The sequence below is a fragment of the Botryllus schlosseri genome, chromosome 15 (assembly GCF_051294905.1).
Source record: "Botryllus schlosseri isolate E-star chromosome 15, Bs_hap1, whole genome shotgun sequence".
NCBI lineage: Eukaryota > Metazoa > Chordata > Ascidiacea > Stolidobranchia > Styelidae > Botryllus > Botryllus schlosseri.
In genome coordinates, this window is record NC_137250.1 from 9,227,908 (window position 1) to 9,246,907 (window position 19,000).

The window sequence follows — 19,000 nt, forward strand, 5'->3', positions numbered from 1 at the left end:
CCCGTGGAACACTTATGCCGGGGCCCCGCTTATGCCAATCTGCAAGTCTTTGCGGAACCCCAAACTTTCACTGAGTCATAAAAACAAAAAGCGACCACAACACACATCCATCTACACATCCAATGCATTACTATAGATTGCTGGTGCGCAAACCGTGGACCAACAGTGTTAAAAAACAAAGCCGTTGAAATATGATGTCCACACAAAATGAAAACATTATAATTAATATTTATCGCAAATCTGATGTTCCCTTTCAGAAACAAGTTCAGAAATACGAGGCTTCATCTTGGAACGTGTCATCGTATTGAACGGTCGAAACGCGAGCGCGGTACCAATTGCTTGATTAAAAATGAGCTCATAAATCTTGGGAAGAAAACTTGCATTTCAGAAGGATTGGCCCTCGATTTCGAATCCAAACCTTCACTGCGTACCCTATTGCACACGACGGACCACCAATGCACAATTCTACTGCTGATCGGTCCTAAATGTCTACAACCAATGATGACCAAGACGGGCGTATCATCACAAATCATATGTTGGAATTGAGTGTGTCTCTTAACCACCAGGTAACCCCTGGGACTGTATCAGGGGATCCCTAGCTAGACGCCCGCCAGACGATTGTATCCGGCCCGCGAAGTAAATGCAAAAATGCTTGTTTTATCCATCATATTTCTGACAGCTGTTAGGATTTCTACTATACTTTTTACGACTTTGACGAACATATTTCACAAGAATCAAATGTCGAACATGTTCATATGCCAGTCAAGTCACAATATTAGGAACAAGTCGGTGACATTGACATCACATCTATAGGATGCAAAAAAGTGCACACTCAGTTCAGAGTTTTCAAAAAAAAAAATGGACCAAAATAATAGTTATTCATAGAGGCGAAAACTCCAATGCAAAACAGTTCTATGTATACGGTATATTGAGACTATAACAGTAACGCACCGCTGTATACCTTATTCTGACCCGAAAGCCCCCAGCCCCGGTTTCCAGAGAAACCCGAATGGCGACTTGAAAATAATGACGGCCATGTTTACACTTTACAGTTAAATCTCTTGTATTCCTGACAAAGTATACGCGCAGGGCCAACGCCGCATCACGACTAAAACAAAGGGAGGATAGAAATATATCAACTTATAACGCCGTCATAGCCACTGTTTAAGTGGTTTATAACTGTATTCAATCGACCAATCGTCGTATTTTTGCCAATTCCGTTGTTTGCAGAAAACGGTCTTGCTAGAATACAGCCTACATGATCCGTAATATATTGTGTAAGGCTATTATGTATAGCCTTGATAACAAATTATTCCAGTGAAAACCAAAGGTACGTATTTGGAGCTAACATTTCGGAATCATTTCATTGGTCCAAACCACGAGCTGACGAAAGGTTTGAATTCGGCACGCGACCCAGGTTGAGTTTGACAACCCTGGTCTAGGAGGATGTGACCACAGAGCATTAAACGGGAAATTTTTGTCAGCAGCCACTTGTCTGAAGTTTCTAAACCGGGCATGCTCAATGCTAATGCTTCAGACCACAATTCATACTCCGCAAAAGTACCATACAACGTAGGACGGTGCGCGCATATGTAATTCGTAAAATGTAAAACACAGAGCCATCATAGCGAATGTATATACTGTCACCGCAGAAGGATTTTGATGGAATAGCAACTCTGTTTGCAGTGACGTAACCTTACCTACCCCTAACAGTAGTTTCAGGAATTGACTTACGTCCGAAAAGCAGTCCTAAGCCCATTGAGTCTCGCTTTCCCGCAATTTAATCTCAAACACGGTATTCTGGTTATTCCGTTTCCACTCAAGCGCGTGCAATTGTTTTGACGGGCGGCGGCTCGAGACCCGGCCACGCGTTGCGCTCGCGTTTCAAAAGTCCTCAGGTAGGGTTGACCGAGTAGATCGTTGTAGTCAAGTGTACCACCGGAAGAATTAAGTTTGTTATGATATTTGTTTGCTGCTATGTGCCTGTCTGACTTGAATCGGTTGCTGTTTGTACCCATGCTTTCCTTGCAATATATCCGTCAAACCTGCAGTTCTATCGATTCACTTGAACCTGGAGGATAGTAGCCACCCTCTTCTGACAGTTAGATAGATCAACGAACGAGCGGCTCCAACTCATTATCTCATTGCGTGTATATGATGGTGAAGGCAAAGTAACACCGATGACTCCTATTGTAATCGGATTACAGTGGGACGTCTTGCCTTGAAAATACACATTTCTGATATATGAGTAAAATATTACTAGCGACTTCGATCATTATTTGGGTGAACTTGAGGTTTCCCAATGTTTAATAATAATAAGGATCCAAAAGATCACTTTATTGGGCACTGTGCAATGTGCAAAGTGCATATCATTCGGAAGACCTTGAATGTCAAGAGTTTTATATACCTCGGTATTGACGTCGCAGACTCTGGAAAAGCACTGAAGGCGAGGCGAGCAAAGGCCTGGGGCGCGGCAAGGCGGCTACATTGCCTCTTCCACTCAAGTGCCTCACCCCGACTCAAGACCCGCATTTTCCGTGCCACTGTCGAGCAGGTTCTTCTTTATGGAATAGAAGCACTCACACTGACAGAAAAGCTGGCTAAGACACTCAACGCCAACTACGATGCACTCCTCCGCTACGCACTCGGCATCCACCACCCGGAGCACATATCCACCAATGCTCTGCGCAAACTCACAAAAACGGTCCCATGCCGTTTGCTGGCTGCTGAACGACGCTTACGCTTAATCGGTCATCTAGTGCGGCATCAAGACGATCAACCAGCCGCCGCCATCATCAACCACATTCCGACGGAGCCATGGCGCAGAGGTGGCTGGAATAGAACCACATGGCGCTCAACAATAGAGACCGAGCTAGCGCAACGCGGGCTATCGCTCGAAGACGCCCACGACCGCCCACGCTGGAGGTGCTTAATAAGGGCCCAAAACTGATTATCTTGATGTTCCTTTGTTTCCTGTTTTCTTTTGCCCTTTTATTTAATTGAAAGCCGATATATATATTGAATGCACCACCGGACTGAATTATGCTTGTTCTCGAAAATCACAGCATACTTTTTGTAATTTCGATTCTTCGTTTTGAATCATCTCTACCTCCGCAGCCATTGCCAAATTTAAATCTACCGCAATTTTGTAATCTTGCACCTTCATGTATTGCATAGGAATAACAATTTGACTCTATTTCTGAAATTTTAACCACTTCAGTCTCGCCATTTTCCTTAGTGGCAGGTTGATTCGCGAATTAGGTGTGTATTTACCAGTTTTACTGTGAATAAGAATATACTAAATAGTAGGGATGGTGTGAACCTCTGAAAGGTTCGGGTTCGTGTGAACGCGAACCTTTTTGAAAGGTTCTGTGTGAACACGAACGTGAACCTCGTGACGTCATATTGCTAATTCCAACCCTATCTTTCAATGAAGTGATAGCCTATATTAATGTACACGATACCCAGCGAAGACTCGGGCCACATAATGTCACATTGCTGAAGTACATATTGGCGTTTTAAACGTCGCTAAATGTATCAACCGCGGTTATCAAAGGATATAATAATCTCATAAAATCAATACATTCCGTCGCTTTGCCAACAATTTCGACGAGGACTTACCAGGGAATATAAGCTTACGCCTTTACGGTCTTAGCCAGACCGGACAATGTGTTCGGAGTCTGAGTATTGCGACATTTATATTGAGCAGAGTGTAAAACGGGTTTCTCTACTCGCTACTGATACCATAAACACAAGTTATATAGCAGTAGCCAGCACCTTAATCGCACGGATTTGGTTTTAATGATACAGTAAAGATATGAAGTCAAGATTGACCCCGTACGCTCGCTCGATTTTTTACATCAGAAAACGATATCAATGTCATTGATTGATTGAATAAGCATCATTCGCTGACTACGTATATCGCTCGTGATGTGTGGTTGCGGGTCAAGCGCACATCAGAGAGTCACTAAATATTCACAAACGGAAAGCTGGATACTTCGAGAAATTTTTTGCAACAAAAAAGCAAGTAAAACTTTTAAGGTTGTCATGGTGCATGCTCCTTTAGCGTTAATTTTTTTATGCTGCCAGCGCCATGCATAGAGTGACCCGCAGTTGAAATGCAACAAATTTGAACCAAAGATTTTATAATGAAGTGCAAATTACAATTTATTGAAAAGGTTCACAGTGCAGAACCTACCAAGGTTCTGTTGTGAACGCGAACCTCCAAATTTCCGAGGTTCACACACAGAACGCGAACGTGAACCTCACGTTCACACCATCCCTACTAAATAGTCGGCGGCTCTATCATATTTATCCTATCTCGTTTGGTTCTGGGATGGGAAGGAAGCCGTAAGAACGAGAGATATATGCAGGGTTGCCATCGATATGTTCCCAAAAATAAGGACAGTCGAGAAATTAGATAAGCATGAAAAAGCGTTTTTATACATAATTTGAATTTATACTAGCCGTGGCATATCACATTCCATACTTTTCGCCAAAAACAATCTGCTCCAGCAATTCCCTGTTATTAGATAGTGCTTCATGGATCTCACGATAGTTCAGGTCTAGGTTCAACTTTACTCCGGGCCGAAACAGCTCTTTGTCAGTCCCGCCCGCCCCCCCCCCCGCCAAAAAAATATAATAATTTGGTCTTGCCCCCCCCCCATAGGGTGATAAACCAAACTCCTTCACCTCGTTGTGATTAGAGGCGTCAACCAAGATGGAAAAAGGCCATACACCAAGTTTAGACGAAGTCATTTTTTGAGCGTATTGAGCAAGAACTCCAGCAACAATGCTTGTGGTCTTGGTCCTGGCCGAAGAACACTTCTTTGCGACGTTGAAATCGGGGAATATTACTTTAAACAATTGCGATGTGTAGTCGTTGGTGAGGAATGATTGCTGGTGTTTGACAGTATGGAATGCTCAGGTACTCTCAGCAGCAGCTGCCTTGTAGTCTGTGGTCGTTGGTGCTGATCGACTTGTGGAAAAATTATTCAGCGATAGGCTCAAATTAATCATTATGACACACTTCTTGTGTTTTGTGGTATCAATGTGAGTTGAAATAGCGGTCTTTCCTATGGCCTCCAGGTTAATGTCACAATTGCAGATATTGCAATGTGCGAAACACTCGCCCTTCAAGCTTCGTTAGATACCTTTGAATTCTCTCTGATGATAATCGTCACGAAAAACGTTTTTACGCCTGCTCATTTTAACTAATCAGATTTAGCCTTATTAGTAGCTAAAACTATGCGCAAGTGTAATATAATCTAGATGAATTTATCAATGAATTATAGCTTTACTACTTTTTAATCAATGTGTCGACTGCACTGCGCCTTTTTTCACTACGCAATAAATGCTGCCTTCCCCACAGCTTGAGCATATGTTGCTGTAGACCAGGGCCGGCCAACCCGTGGCCCGCGGGCCACATGTGGCCCGCGAGAAGGTTTTGAGTGGCCCGCGAGGTAATTTCCGAAATTTCTAATATCATCAAAAATGGATTGCACAGATTTTGAACTTGCAAGGCCAACCAAAAATTTGATTAGTCTGGCCGCCACACTTGAGATGTTATGGCTAAAATATCAGTTCCGACGAATTGACTGGTCCATCAGTCATTCACATATTGGTATATATCTTCGTACACTACAATAAAGCAGAATAATTTGCGATAGATGTATCAAAGGTAAAAAATTCTACAAGCTTAGCGCAATATGTGGTCACTCGATTGCTTGTTTTTAATATTGTTGCCATTTTTTGAAAATGGAAGAGCACCTAATGTATCAGATTGAGTCTAACAATATTCGCGATTACGAGACAATGTGTCGTTCAACATATGCGACCTTGCGTTCCCGCACGCGGTAAGACCGTCGACTATGAAACCCAGGCACGAAATGCTTGACCCTTCTTGGTCGCAGCTTTCGATGTCGATATGTCCATGCGCCGAATATCCCAGTCCTCGCAAACTTGGCCCAGCGATATACAGCAGGCCCGCAATATAATCAAATGACAACATAATTGACCTATGAACTTCAAAATATTTTCGCGCTTCGCGCGGATAGTGGCCCGCGCAAAAGTTCGTCAATCGAATGTGGCCCTTTGGCCAAAAAGGTTGGCCAGCCCTGCTGTAGACCAAACAGCAGGAACCCGGTACTGCTGTTTAATGCTAAAATTACGTCCGCTGCGGTAGCTTGGCACACACGAAACTGCTATACTACCACTCACTGCCCTAACTATCTCACCACTTAGAAGACAAATCTTGTGGTGTGTACGTCACGAGAGTTCCTTTCATCTATGATGACATGAAATCTCAACGCAAAAGCATAATTTGAGAATATTATGCAACACAGATACCAGAGGAAAACGATCGAAGTTCGGTAGTGGTTGAAAATAAGACAAAATAAGGACGCGAGTCGAAAATAAGGACATTTCTTAGAAATAAGGACAGTTGAGTTTTCTAAGACGTGGCCCTTCAAAATAAGGACAAATCTTAGAAATAAGGACGGTATGGCAACCCTGGATATAGGCCTATTGTTCACTTTTCGTTCCAGGCTTTTTGTTAGTTAGATACTGTACAAGTGTACAATTCCACAAGAACACGAGGCTCAGGTGCCGATGCGGAACCCAGAGATAATCCTTCAAGTCGTGTCACACCTAGTCAGATTTGGAGCCGCAACCAATGTCGCGACTGAGGAAGTACCCACAACAGCACGCGCCCTAACACATTATATCTTGGGATTCTAAATAAGCGCCTCTCTAGCGCATTCTTGCGGATGATACATTGACTGGACCCAGACGTGCGTAAATGTAAGTATAAAGATGAGGAGGTGTTGTAATCTCAGGGAATACACACATACACAAGCTAGACCTAATCTGCATATATGAACTATAAGTATCGACAAAAAAATCCGATGTTTTACCTCTTAAGCTCTGGCCTGCTGAGAATAGTCTGACGGTCTGCCTACACGAGCCGTAGTAGGCTAAGGCTACACAGAGCCGGTATGGTATCACGTAATGACTGACAAGGTGTTAGCCCGGGGCAGTAGCCTACAAGCGTCGTTTGATAGCCTCTGACGTTGGCCTATGGGTATTCTAAGCGCAGAAATAGGGTCCCAGAGAGGTCATGGATACAGCAAAGTTAGAGTTACCAAAATTCCTGTTTTTTGACTTCTTTGAAAGTGTCCTCGGAGGACGCCCAGATGTCCTCTTTTTGAGAATTTGTCCTTTTTTTGAAAATTTTCGTCAAGTGCATGTGAAAATTAAACTGAGATATAGGAAATCAGTACTCAAGTAACGTTCCGGCGTGCCTTTCGGGAGTAGAGCCAGAAAAGAGACCTTTTTTAGTCAACCATCTACAAACTCGGAATTAATTTACCAATTTTTTCGGATTTAACTCCGGTATTGTAAGTAAGTGCCCTCTTTTCACATTGCCAAAATATGGTATCCCTAAACAAAGTTAAAAGCTCAGGTCGCATGCTAAATTATCCATTTAATCTCAAAGTTTTCGACAATCCTGAGATTCTATTTAATCGTATTTAAACTGACAGTAACTTAAGTTTATTGGTGTCTATAGGATTTGAACTTTTGATGTGTGATTTCAAGTGTTTATGCCTGCTCATAATCTGGAATTTGGTAAATGTACTTAGCGCCTTTTGTTAATCTTACGACTAAATGCATAAACCCGAATCAACAGTGATTAGTACCACGCGGTACGCACCGCGGCCTCTATGTTCAAATCTTATTCAAAATCGCCGAGCCACTTTCTCATTTAATAATAGTTGAACGGAATTACGATCATTAAAAGATAACAGCCTGCTCCATAGTTACAAGCAGTATTGGGATTCAAATTTTTTTTGACAGCCGGTTCTATTACAAAAGCCAGATTTTTCAGTCGGTTCTGCTACAAAAAGTCACATCTCATAGATTTCAAGATATCTTAAAATTACAGAACCGGCAGAATTCAGCCATTGGTTGCAAGCATAGCCCCGGATGCAAGAGTGAAGGAGCAGTGGAACTATTGCATTAAAAGAACATTATTGAAGCACAAGTAGGGATAGGAAGGTGAATATGACGTTGTTGTCCTTGATGTTTTTGCGGTATAAACACCTATTCATGATATACACGATCTGCGCATAGGATATATAGGCCCTATCCTATATGCATGAGTTGATGATGTGCACATTCAGCTGGACAGCAAAGGTTGTAAGGATTTTTCTAAGTCTTGCAACGCCCCTCTGCTATTATCCGGAAATGCTGAGCGCCAAGAGAGGAAGACACGGATACCAGTTCTACTGATCAGGTCTTTGGTCTGACCCGGCCTGGGGCTGAAGCCACGACCTACCCATCAAGAAGCCGGGCGCTCTATCAATACGCTATCTTGCCGGTGAGAAGCAGAGATTTCCATGATCTCAGTTCGAAGTTCCCCGAAGTAACGGTAAAATCTCGAAAAGTATACTATATGGTTTTAAAAGTAGCTAGCGACCATGCGTGGAAGACTTTTTTCGTCAAATTATCGGCAAGTTTTGCGACAAATATAGAGAGGCCCATGTAATCATATAGAACCTAAATAGACGTAATTTCGAAACTATATGCTACATCCCCATTGGTCGTATATATTGTCAATTGGTCAAACCAATTCCACGATGCAAACCTATCCAATAAGTATATTCTACTTGACAAATCGATTCGGGTTTAAAACTCCTAAAGTGGAATCGGACCAATAACCAAAACAGCACCACTTGAGTAAAAAATAAAAATGACACCCTTTTGTACTTACAGAAAAGTAAAAGCACTTAGTTACTGACATATCTTGCTTCCTTTAGTGTTTGCCAATATTGCAAGATGGCATATATGTTCAATCTATTAGACTGCTTCGCGAAAGCGGCATGTCCCTGCAGTTTGAGAAAAGCATTCATTTTCGTGGATGATAGGTTTAAGGTAAATTATGTTTAGTCCGCCGTCGTCATATGTCGACGTGGCATATATATCCTAACAATCCGCAAAGAGAGAGAGAGAGAGAGAGTCTTTATTTTCATCAAACCAAAATACATAACAAACGGCAGTGATGGTGGTACAGGAAATATGCGTGCACAGTATTCGGTATTAGATAGGAATGATCGATAAGACCGTGAAGGTCATCTAGTCTGATCACACCAGCATCAAACAGGTACACTCGACTCTGAACAGTCTGGCTGTAAAAAAATGTTTAGTTAAGAAAGTAAAATAGAAAAAAAATCTAACAATAGTAGCAAATGATCAATGAAGCAATGTCTGGGCGAGGTAGGGCAACAGTGTTAGTGTAACGACAAGAGGTGATCAAGTAGGGCTTTTTTGAATCTATTATAAGGCAATTCACGGATATGTGAAAAAATAACGAATACCGTCGTTCGTTTTTCCGGAGGCATTTTGCGCAACGTAAGCAGCCGCCAGAAGACTTTATCGCGATTCTGATCAGGCATGAGGTAATGGAGATTTCCGAAGTATTTTGTTAAAAGAAAAAAAGGAGGTTAGGAAATCCACCGAAAGTCGTACAACCTGCATTTGTATAGGTGTGAATCCCATCAAATCCTCTGACTTATTCTTACGGTTTATAAGCCTGTTTTGGTGACAATCATGAAATGATTTGATCTCGCGAGATGCAAGACTGCTTGTGTTGCGGCAAAATGGGAATTAAAATTTATAGATCACCAGTGCATACGAAAATGTGTATATCGGTGCTGCACAAAAATAGGACCTTATTTAGAAACGTGATGGATCTAACCATTTCCGAGCGAATTGGTTTTATATGCGTGGAAATGCGATTGTTGTAGATTAAGGCCAGTGTGACATATAGGTTGCAGTGTTATATGGAATCTTTATAATACGCTGAAAACAAAATGAGTTATAATTTGAAGTGGCAAGAGATATGCGGTTTCAAAATTAAGTTAAAACATGAGTTTCTGTAGTCTCTTGAGCAGTGGTTCTCAGCCGCTAATGATCTTTCCTGTCGGTCCGCCAAATTAATTACAATTTATATCTCATTTGCAAAATAAATGTTGGATATAGTTAATTGCGTGCCCGTTCATTAGGGAAATGAAGCATCCATTTATCATTGATTTAAATATGTGGAACGTGTTTCTTTCTGCATCATGTCGTAATATAAAGTTAAAGGACGACTTTGGAGTTGGCGCACGTCGCAAACGTAGTACCGGAATGCAAGTAAGCAACAACTCGTTAAGAAGAATGAAATGTTAAAGTTAAGAATACCTTTAAAACGAAATTCGATGATTTAGACACCACAATTTAGCGTCATTTGGCAGTATAATAGCGGCTAGCAAAGAAACAATCGATGTTAAGTAAGTGGTTTCAAGTCTCTTACTTGGAGAAACTTCAACAGAATCACACGAATTCTCATTAAATCGACGAACCCAATATTTACTTATGAGTTGCATACATTAGTCGTAAATGCAATTTGGATTAATTTTGATTTTTGTTGGTTCACTGGTCCGCAAAATTTGTTCCGAAATTTGACAGGTGAATCAATCAATCAGTTTTATTAGTATTTTCATCGTTTCAAAACACCACAAAACTGCGATACAATTAAAAGATAGGAAGGTGTCGAAACAACTTGGAGTAGTCTTTAAAATCATACACCCACCTTGGCCTAGGCGAAGTAAAGCAGAGCCATGCACACTGAGTGAAAAGTAATGCAGAGAATATAAGACGCAAGCGACAAAATAAGAAGGCATGTGGCGGAAGGCGAGGTCGATGTTAGGTCGTTGTCCGGTAATCCTGAAGGCTGGCTAGTATTCATTTAGAAGAAATTGCTTAAATTTCGACTTGAATGCGGACATGCTCGACGACTATCGGATAGCCGGCGAGGTGCTGTTCCACAATTGGGGTCCGGCATACTTGATGGAGCAATGCCTTTTCTAGTATTCCGTCCTGATCATATGGTAGTTGTTCTTCGTTGACGCGCGTGTGCTGTACTTGTGCGCTTTTGACTCCGAGGCGAAGTAGTCGTTGGGGGACATTGACCTCGATGTTCCCAAGGTCCCCAAGCTGAAAGGGATAAGAAACACTATCGTCTGTAGGACAGTCGAACACCCATGGAATGGAAACAAGTAGTATAGAAAATAAATATTTTGTAATCTTATCTAAGTGTGTAATCATCAATGCACAATTATTGCGCATAGTCAATATCTGCTCAGAAATTCATTATTCCATGCATAGGATGGGGATACAAGAACAAAAGACACCGTGCGAATAAGCATGCCTTAGCGATATCTTGATACTGCAGTCTCGCCAAAGATTATATTCGAGCTATATAGGATGCATTTGCGAGCATGAGCAATAAGCCTTGATCAAAGCTATACTCATACTCATTCAAGTGGATAACTGGGAGATTCGTCTCACTAATTCATAACGAGACATCAGTCCTTGTAGCAAATATTTAGGTGTTTAACATTTTTAGACAATATCGTCACGAAAGGAATGCGCGGCGCATTAAGTTTAATCCAGAAGAATTTGACGCCTATACCAATATTCTCTAACGGTAATGACAATTGTCATTTTCGATCGATTGTGTCTAAACAACGCTGCGTACGGTCGCTTGTTAGCATAAAAGAGTGGCGCATTGTTTGGCAATACGCTTGCGTCGGAATCATAATTATAATCATAATAAAATAGGACGATAGCATAGTTGCTTCGGATATTTGTGTAATTTTGCTTGCTAAACCATACCCTTTCTAAAGTTGCTGCTTCGTAGAAAGATAGTGTAATGATAAGCATTTGCGTCTATACGCGCATCTCAGCACATAAACCACACATGATCATTCCACGCATATTTGCGCCATTGTTCAGCGTGATAACCATGCAAATGAAGCGAAAGATATTCAGCATTTAGTTTAATATCATAATTCACACAAGATACCGGCAGACCTTTATGACACTATATATGGGAGTTATACTTGGAAACGGCGATTGTTTAGCGAACAGTCATAAACTACCGGCGCATTACGCTAATTGGGCGCTCGCCGCGAAGCATGTATTTCATTTTTCGACACGGCGCAAAATGCGGTCAACTAATTGTGCTGTCCTCATAAAATGAGCATTACGTAACCCAAGACGAGCAAAATATGACCCGTAAAAGTTCACTATGCAACATAATGAACATAACGTGCAACCATTGCCATCTGCAGACTGGTCTTGTAATCAGGGCTTTGGAGCAGGTTTAAATGTTAAGTTGCTCCTGCTCCGAAGTCCTCTTCTGTCATAAATTAGCTCCGGCTCTAGCTCTGGAGCTCATTGATTTCACTGCTCCGGCCCCAGTGAGTACCTTAGTGAAATCTATGAAATGCGTCAGTCGGTAATCAGTACCATCGGTTGCACCTACGATCATGTGACTGGTCTGCTGTCAAATTCCAAGCAACGTGGTCTGTGAAAAAATGTGGCGCCAAAGAGGCAACAACAGTCAATTTTGTGAAGAGTTGCTGTTAAATCATGTGAATTCAGCCATCATCTTATGAAATACATCGGATCCGGAGCTACTTTTCAATCAAATGACTCCGACTCCAGCTCTATTTTAATTTCACATAGAGCATCCAAAGCACTGATTGTGGTACACACCTTGGTGTAGTGGTGTCGACAGAGAAAGAGAATGTATTTATCGTGTCCAAGAATTCAAATAATTCAAAATTTTATAAAACAGAGAAGTATTTGGTAGCACAGGGTAGAAGGTAGCAAAAAGTCTGATGCAGTCATAAATAGCGTGAAAGTAGGGTTAATATTTTCAAAAATGAATATTTATAATCGGAATTCACTATACTCGGATTTCACCATGCCAACCACGAGGACGAATTACTTTCCTGATCCGCCAAGCCATCGATGAGATCTTCCCACTGACTCAAACGCGGAATTAACCAGTCTTCTATTTCGCAATAGTCGGACAGCGTGATGTCGATTTCCATACCGGTTGGCAGATCCAGTCTTTATCTTGTAATCTCACATTTTCCGCTTTCCCAACCAGCCTGAGTCACGGATGAGGTTTGCAAAGTCGATAACGAGCACGATGATATCGTCGCCAACGTCTTGACAATATGTGCATAACGCGACAATGGGCACAACCCGAGCAAAATAAACAAGTCATGCAAAAGCTTCAACGATGTGTCTCGAAAATTTCGATATACAAATCGCGACCGAAGGCAAATCGCGGGCATCTCATCAATCATAATCTGCGTCCCTGTGCTTACGTTGACAATGACTATACACAAAACATGACCCGTGAGTGAGGGCCGTGACTTTTATAAAGCAAAGCGTACAATTGAAACCAAATGCTGTGAGGCCGGCACGTGGAACTCATTTTGGGTATCCATGCCCGTTCAAAACCTTTTGAGTGCACACGCACAGGACCAGTATTATATGATGCCTTAACGTTACTGTTTGCGATTACGTATACAATCTGTTAATCTTGATTTCAATTTGCATTTTAGCATTCATTAGTAATCGATCCTTTTCAGAAATAGCCGGTTCCCACTGCTATGTAAAGCGTCTGCGAACCACCAATTGTTGGTTATTTACGTTGTCGCAATATTAATTGCAAATCTTACTTACCTACGTATATTCTTGCGCTCAATTGGTTCTGTTGCTGTTACAGTACTGCGTATCAGCTATCTTGGGCACTGAACCCATTTTTCGCGGTTGGTTGCGGCAATATCCTGATGACAATACTAAATTTGAATAATTTTTATATGCTACGATAAATATCTCCCAAACGATATATGTGTGGTGTTATAAAGGGAGCATTACGAATACCGTATCAGTTTAGTTTAGCTTTACCTGGTACCAATTTTAGTATTAATGTTGTTTCGACTACACTGGTCATGGTCAGTGGTCAATTTTACACCCGGCCACTTTTCGTCATTACGATTCGAGCTTCCGACGTTTTAGCGTGGCCTACTTTCGTTTTATATGCTACGTGATCGTTTAGGCCTACAACAGACCTTGCGGAACAAAAGGCATTTTCTGGTCACAATGACGAAGTATTGCTGATATGGATACGACTGTGCTATCCTCCACGTAGAAATAAAAAATTTGGATACAAAGGTATCAATTCATTCTTTCTCAGAGCCAGAGACAATTTTTCGCCCGACGACAGCACCGAAAGATCAAGATCTTGCGGAACGATTGTAATGTGGCGCAATGTTCCACGTTTTCTGTCATTTAGCGGCTACACAGATTATTTGGTCAGAAGTACTTTTATGAAAAAGTCGTACTAACTGATAAAAATGTGCTGGATACTAGTATTTTTTCATTTACCCAAACATGTAACACGAGACGGATGAAATCGTTTGTTTGTGTGTTTTACATGTTTGCTGCAAGGTCTTTGCACGATGCATAATAATCGATAAATCGTGTGTAGGGTTTCCCCGATAACCACCTAACAATCAAACATATTCAAGGACTTTGAGTGAAAACATAATTAAGTGTGACACGGCTGACATGTAGTATTCATATGCGCAACTATAAATAGAATATATGCCACTTGATAAATGTAGCGCCTCTTGACTTGTCGCCCCTTTGTCACAGATGATTCGGCCGTCAAATATCGTATATACCTCTCAAGTATATCCAACACCTGTGCCTGACTTTGCAAGGCGTACAAGATTTGAAATTAGGCCTGAACTACACACCTGAGAACTGCTCGCAGTGTTCCGGTAAAATTTTCAAAACGCCATATAACCTGGTTGAAGATCTGCAAGATCAGTATCAACACTTACAATTGGATATTTCTGATTACAACGCATGTTTGGAATGAACGGTGCCGACGTAATTAAGTGAAACATAACTCGATAAATATGATATCTTTCAGATTTTTGTACCTGATAAGCGTCAACGTAAATAGTATACATAATTTGGAAGGCTGCAGACCACGTAGCAACAATTACAAAACTGCTTTGCTCACTTGTTAGAGTCATGTGGTGAGACCGAGTCGAACTTTGGGATTGTCACGAAGGCAATGTTCGGTGATTTGTTGCAAGAATACCTGTTTGCATTACCATAAATATATAATTAATTGACTTTTTTCTAATAGAGACCTTAGTGGTACATTATTAATCATGATTTGCAGAATTTAAGTATAGGCCTACTATAGGTCGAATTGAGCGTTACATCTCGATCGCCTAACTTTGTGAATTGCGTCGTACACGCATTGCATTGCAATCAAAATATTTTAAAGTACGTTTTCACAAATACCATTTGTGGGAGAATCTATTTGTAAATACGTTAATCGTATAGACTTTGCGCATCGTTTTTGCCCATGCTGGATATTTAAAAATAAGTAGGGCTTACATTAAATACACAAAAACGAATACACACAAAGTTATGTGGTTAATCAGATTCTAGCTTTATTCCAGGACGAAATCACGATTTTATATTTTGAAATGGTGTTCTGCAGGTTGGAACGACTGATTTATCGTTAATTTATTTCGACAATGAAAACCGCCAACGTCTGCTCCTATCAGTGCAAAAATACAACCGCATGGGGATGCTGGAGACATGAAATGTGAATGGAAGATCTGGACAGATCAATCAAGGCAAAAAGATTTCAGCGTTGTCAGAAGATCGTGTCTCCCATGACGCTCACAACGGCGCAAAACAAAGATCTACATCATTTATCGACCGCTCAACACACTTGGCTGTGGCGAAGACTCGTAAACAGTATATCACTTTGACACAGCAGTACAGAAGTTTCGAGTCGCGGTGATCAAAGTCGCAAGTGATGCAAGGGATGCTACTTTTAAGTAATGCTCTACATTTACAATTTTATTGATGTACCAGGGGAAGTAGTGCTTCCGAAGTCATTCAGAAATTACTTTTTTCGCATGAAATCAATCAAGCAGCTTAATGCAACGTGGGACGGTTCGTTGCGTACCAGATATATTTAGTGTCAAAAATGAATAATGACTTAGATCAGGGGTGTCAAACTCAATTCGGGTCGCGGGCCGGATTCAGACCTTCAAACGTCTCGCGGGCCGGATCAGTAAAATGTGTTTCAACACACATAAAAATGAAGTTACTGGTGTATTGCATACACATGCAGTTTACTGTGTAAACATGTTCACGTTACGGGGATACGCTACCCCTCGAACGGCAAGACTTTCAAAAATTATTTGTTTTTGATATTTGTTCTGTTTGATGTCATATTCCCTGCACCTAAACCTTCTGATGATCGGACAAGTGTGTTCTGGTGACGGACAGACAAACCGACGGACCTGTGGGGCTCATGCACTTTCGGACCAAAGTCACTACAGCCATACGGAGAAAATAACTTTAAAAACCGAAAGTACGCGAGCCCCGTCCTATAGTCAGGGTTCGTCAAATCAAATTTTACCATGACGCCGTTTGGATGTGGGATTATCGCCCAAGCTGATCTATTCGATGCGCACTGGGTATCGTAGTATAAATGAAAGTGGTTGAAGAACTGTCACCCACGTTATGGTATTTACCATGCCACTTGGCTCCAAATTGCAGGAATATGCCTTAATCAATTTTAAAGTTATGGGTATATGACTGGTTTTTCACATCGAATGGTAGATTAGCCCTTTAAATCAATGACACAATCATGTCCACACAAAATGAAGTGGGGTCTATTGAAACAATATTTTTGGAAAATGTACATATATTGACAATTGTACGCAGAACAAAAATCGACCGAAAATGAAATTGAACGAAAGGTAAGGGAGTGTGACCAACCAGATTTGTAGGTCGAACTAACGGAAGGAATTATATATCCTCTTTAAGTACACACGGTTTGTCTTCTCTCACTGCGCTCCCGTATTGCTGCTTAATCTTGAAACTTGACATCTCTTTTCCTTAACGATCGCCTCAATATTTGGATGCAAATCCCGACTAGCAGCACACTTAACGATGTCGTTAAGATGTTTATTGGTTAGCCGTGAGCGTTGAACTGTTTTATTATTGTTCATTACAGAGAACACTTGTTCGCAAAGATATGTAGTTCCAAACATGGATAAAACCGTGGCGGCCATGGCTGTTAAAATGGGGTACTGCGGTGTAAGATACTGATAAAACTTGTTCAAGTCCACTGACGCAAATTTATCCTTCATTGTGGTATCACACTGCAGGTCAATTAGCTCGAGTTGAATTTCAGCAGCCATTTCAGATGGCTCGACTGTAAATGGCGATCGGAACACGGCAAATGTATTCTTGAGCTCGTGGAAGACCTGAAACCTCCGTTCAAACTCTTGCAGTAAATCTGCTATGTTTGCCTTGTAGTTTTCCGCGCCTGTACAGTATGGTGCATTTGATCTCACAGCCGTTAGACATGGGAAATGTTCCAGGTCACCTCGGGAAAGTGACACAGTGACAGTTTCATTTTGAACGCGCGTATGTCGTCTTCATACTGGGTCACAACCTTATCGCGCCCCTGCAATTTAGTGTTAAGCGTGTTCAAGTGTTGCGTAATGTCAATCATAAAAGCAAGATCATGAATCCATTCTTTGGATTGAAGTTCGTGATATTGGCAAATGCTTGCCGCTTTTCAGGACACACTACCTCCGCAGCCTTCAACATGCACGTTTTTACCACCTCTCCATCAGAATATGGCTTGGATGCCCGAACCAACTCATAAGAAATAAGGTAGCTTGCCATCACAGATCCTCAGCTATATCCCGGCGGCGGGTAAAAGTGGATTGCTGGATCTTTTTATTTCGTTTTTTTTTATTTCGTCACTTCGTGACTGTCCTTCGAAATCTCCGTATATCTTTTTATGGTGAGGCTCGTAGTGGCGTCGAATATTATATTCTTTGAGGACAGAAACTTGCTGATTACAAACCAAGCATACTGGCTTCGCGTCCACCTCTATGAATAAAAAACTCTCGGTCCATTTTTGTTTGAATATTCGGCACTCGGTATCCACTCTTCTCATTTTTCCCATTTTCGGAATGTGGATTTTCTTGCCACGAATATCATGATATAATAATAACTGGGTCGGTTAGCAATATGACTGTCTTTATGTCGTTACAATCTTCAGTGCCCCACGCTGAGATAAGAGCTCGCAAACTAACAAAGTGTAATTACATTCGGTCGTCACTTGTGACTATTACCAGCGAGATGCGATGTCAATAACAAGCGTATCATATTGCCTCCGGCAGATGCCAGTCACTCGAATTTGCGTACAACTATAGAGATTGTACAACTACAATCTCTGTAGTACAACCATAGAAATTAAACATGGAACGGCAACGACCGATTTCGCAGCTTCGTTCCGCTTCGCAGAGGCTGGAGAGGAGAATGGTTTTGCGTAAGCGATTAAGGATTTCTCGCAATCCAAAAGCTATCTTCCCGAGCGCAGAAATTATTGAATCTGGTCTTGATCGAAAGCTACTGTTGCACCGATTCCGAAAATATAAATTTAAATAATGAACAGGCACTGATCTACCTAGAATCTGTCCTCCAAGTCTGAAATATCGGCATTGTTCAGAACAATCGGGTAACCGCAACACAATGACCATAACAATGACCCGTTGGGACTCTCCGATTGTTCGAACAATGCCGATATTTCGACTTGAAGGACGGATTCTAGGTGGATCAGTGCCTGATCATTATTTTAATTTATATTTTCGGAATCGGTGCAACACTGGCTTTCCATCAAGACCATATTCAATAATTTCTGTGCTCGGGAAGATAGCTTTTGGATTGCCAGAAATCCTACAGTCGCTTACGCAAAACCACTCTCCACTCCAGTCTCGGCGAAGCGGAACGAAGCTGCAAAATCGGTCGTTGCCGTTCCATGTTTAATTTCTATAGTACAACTGTGTACTGTTCATTCCTGCTGATTAGCAGCATTTATACGTAACAATTGAGAGCAACGCGCTACAACGCGTTTGACTGATTGCTTTCGTAATGTTATATGATAAATACAAAGCACTGCTAAAACTGAGCAATCTGAGCATGCGTCTTTTTCAATTATCCAGAAATGGTCTCGCGGGCCGGATGCGGCCCGCGG

The 19,000-nt window shown here is 41.5% G+C and overlaps 1 long non-coding RNA gene across 1 annotated transcript; it reads right to left on the reverse strand.

Annotated features, from left to right (window-relative positions):
* Positions 1–9,103: 9,103 nt before the first annotated feature.
* On the reverse strand, positions 9,104–15,693 carry LOC145457242 (uncharacterized). The gene is made up of 2 exons (XR_013920811.1): positions 12,836–15,693; positions 9,104–11,034 (listed from the first exon to the last, which is right to left on the reverse strand). It is a non-coding gene; the product is annotated as an uncharacterized LOC145457242 (long non-coding RNA).
* Positions 15,694–19,000: the final 3,307 nt, after the last annotated feature.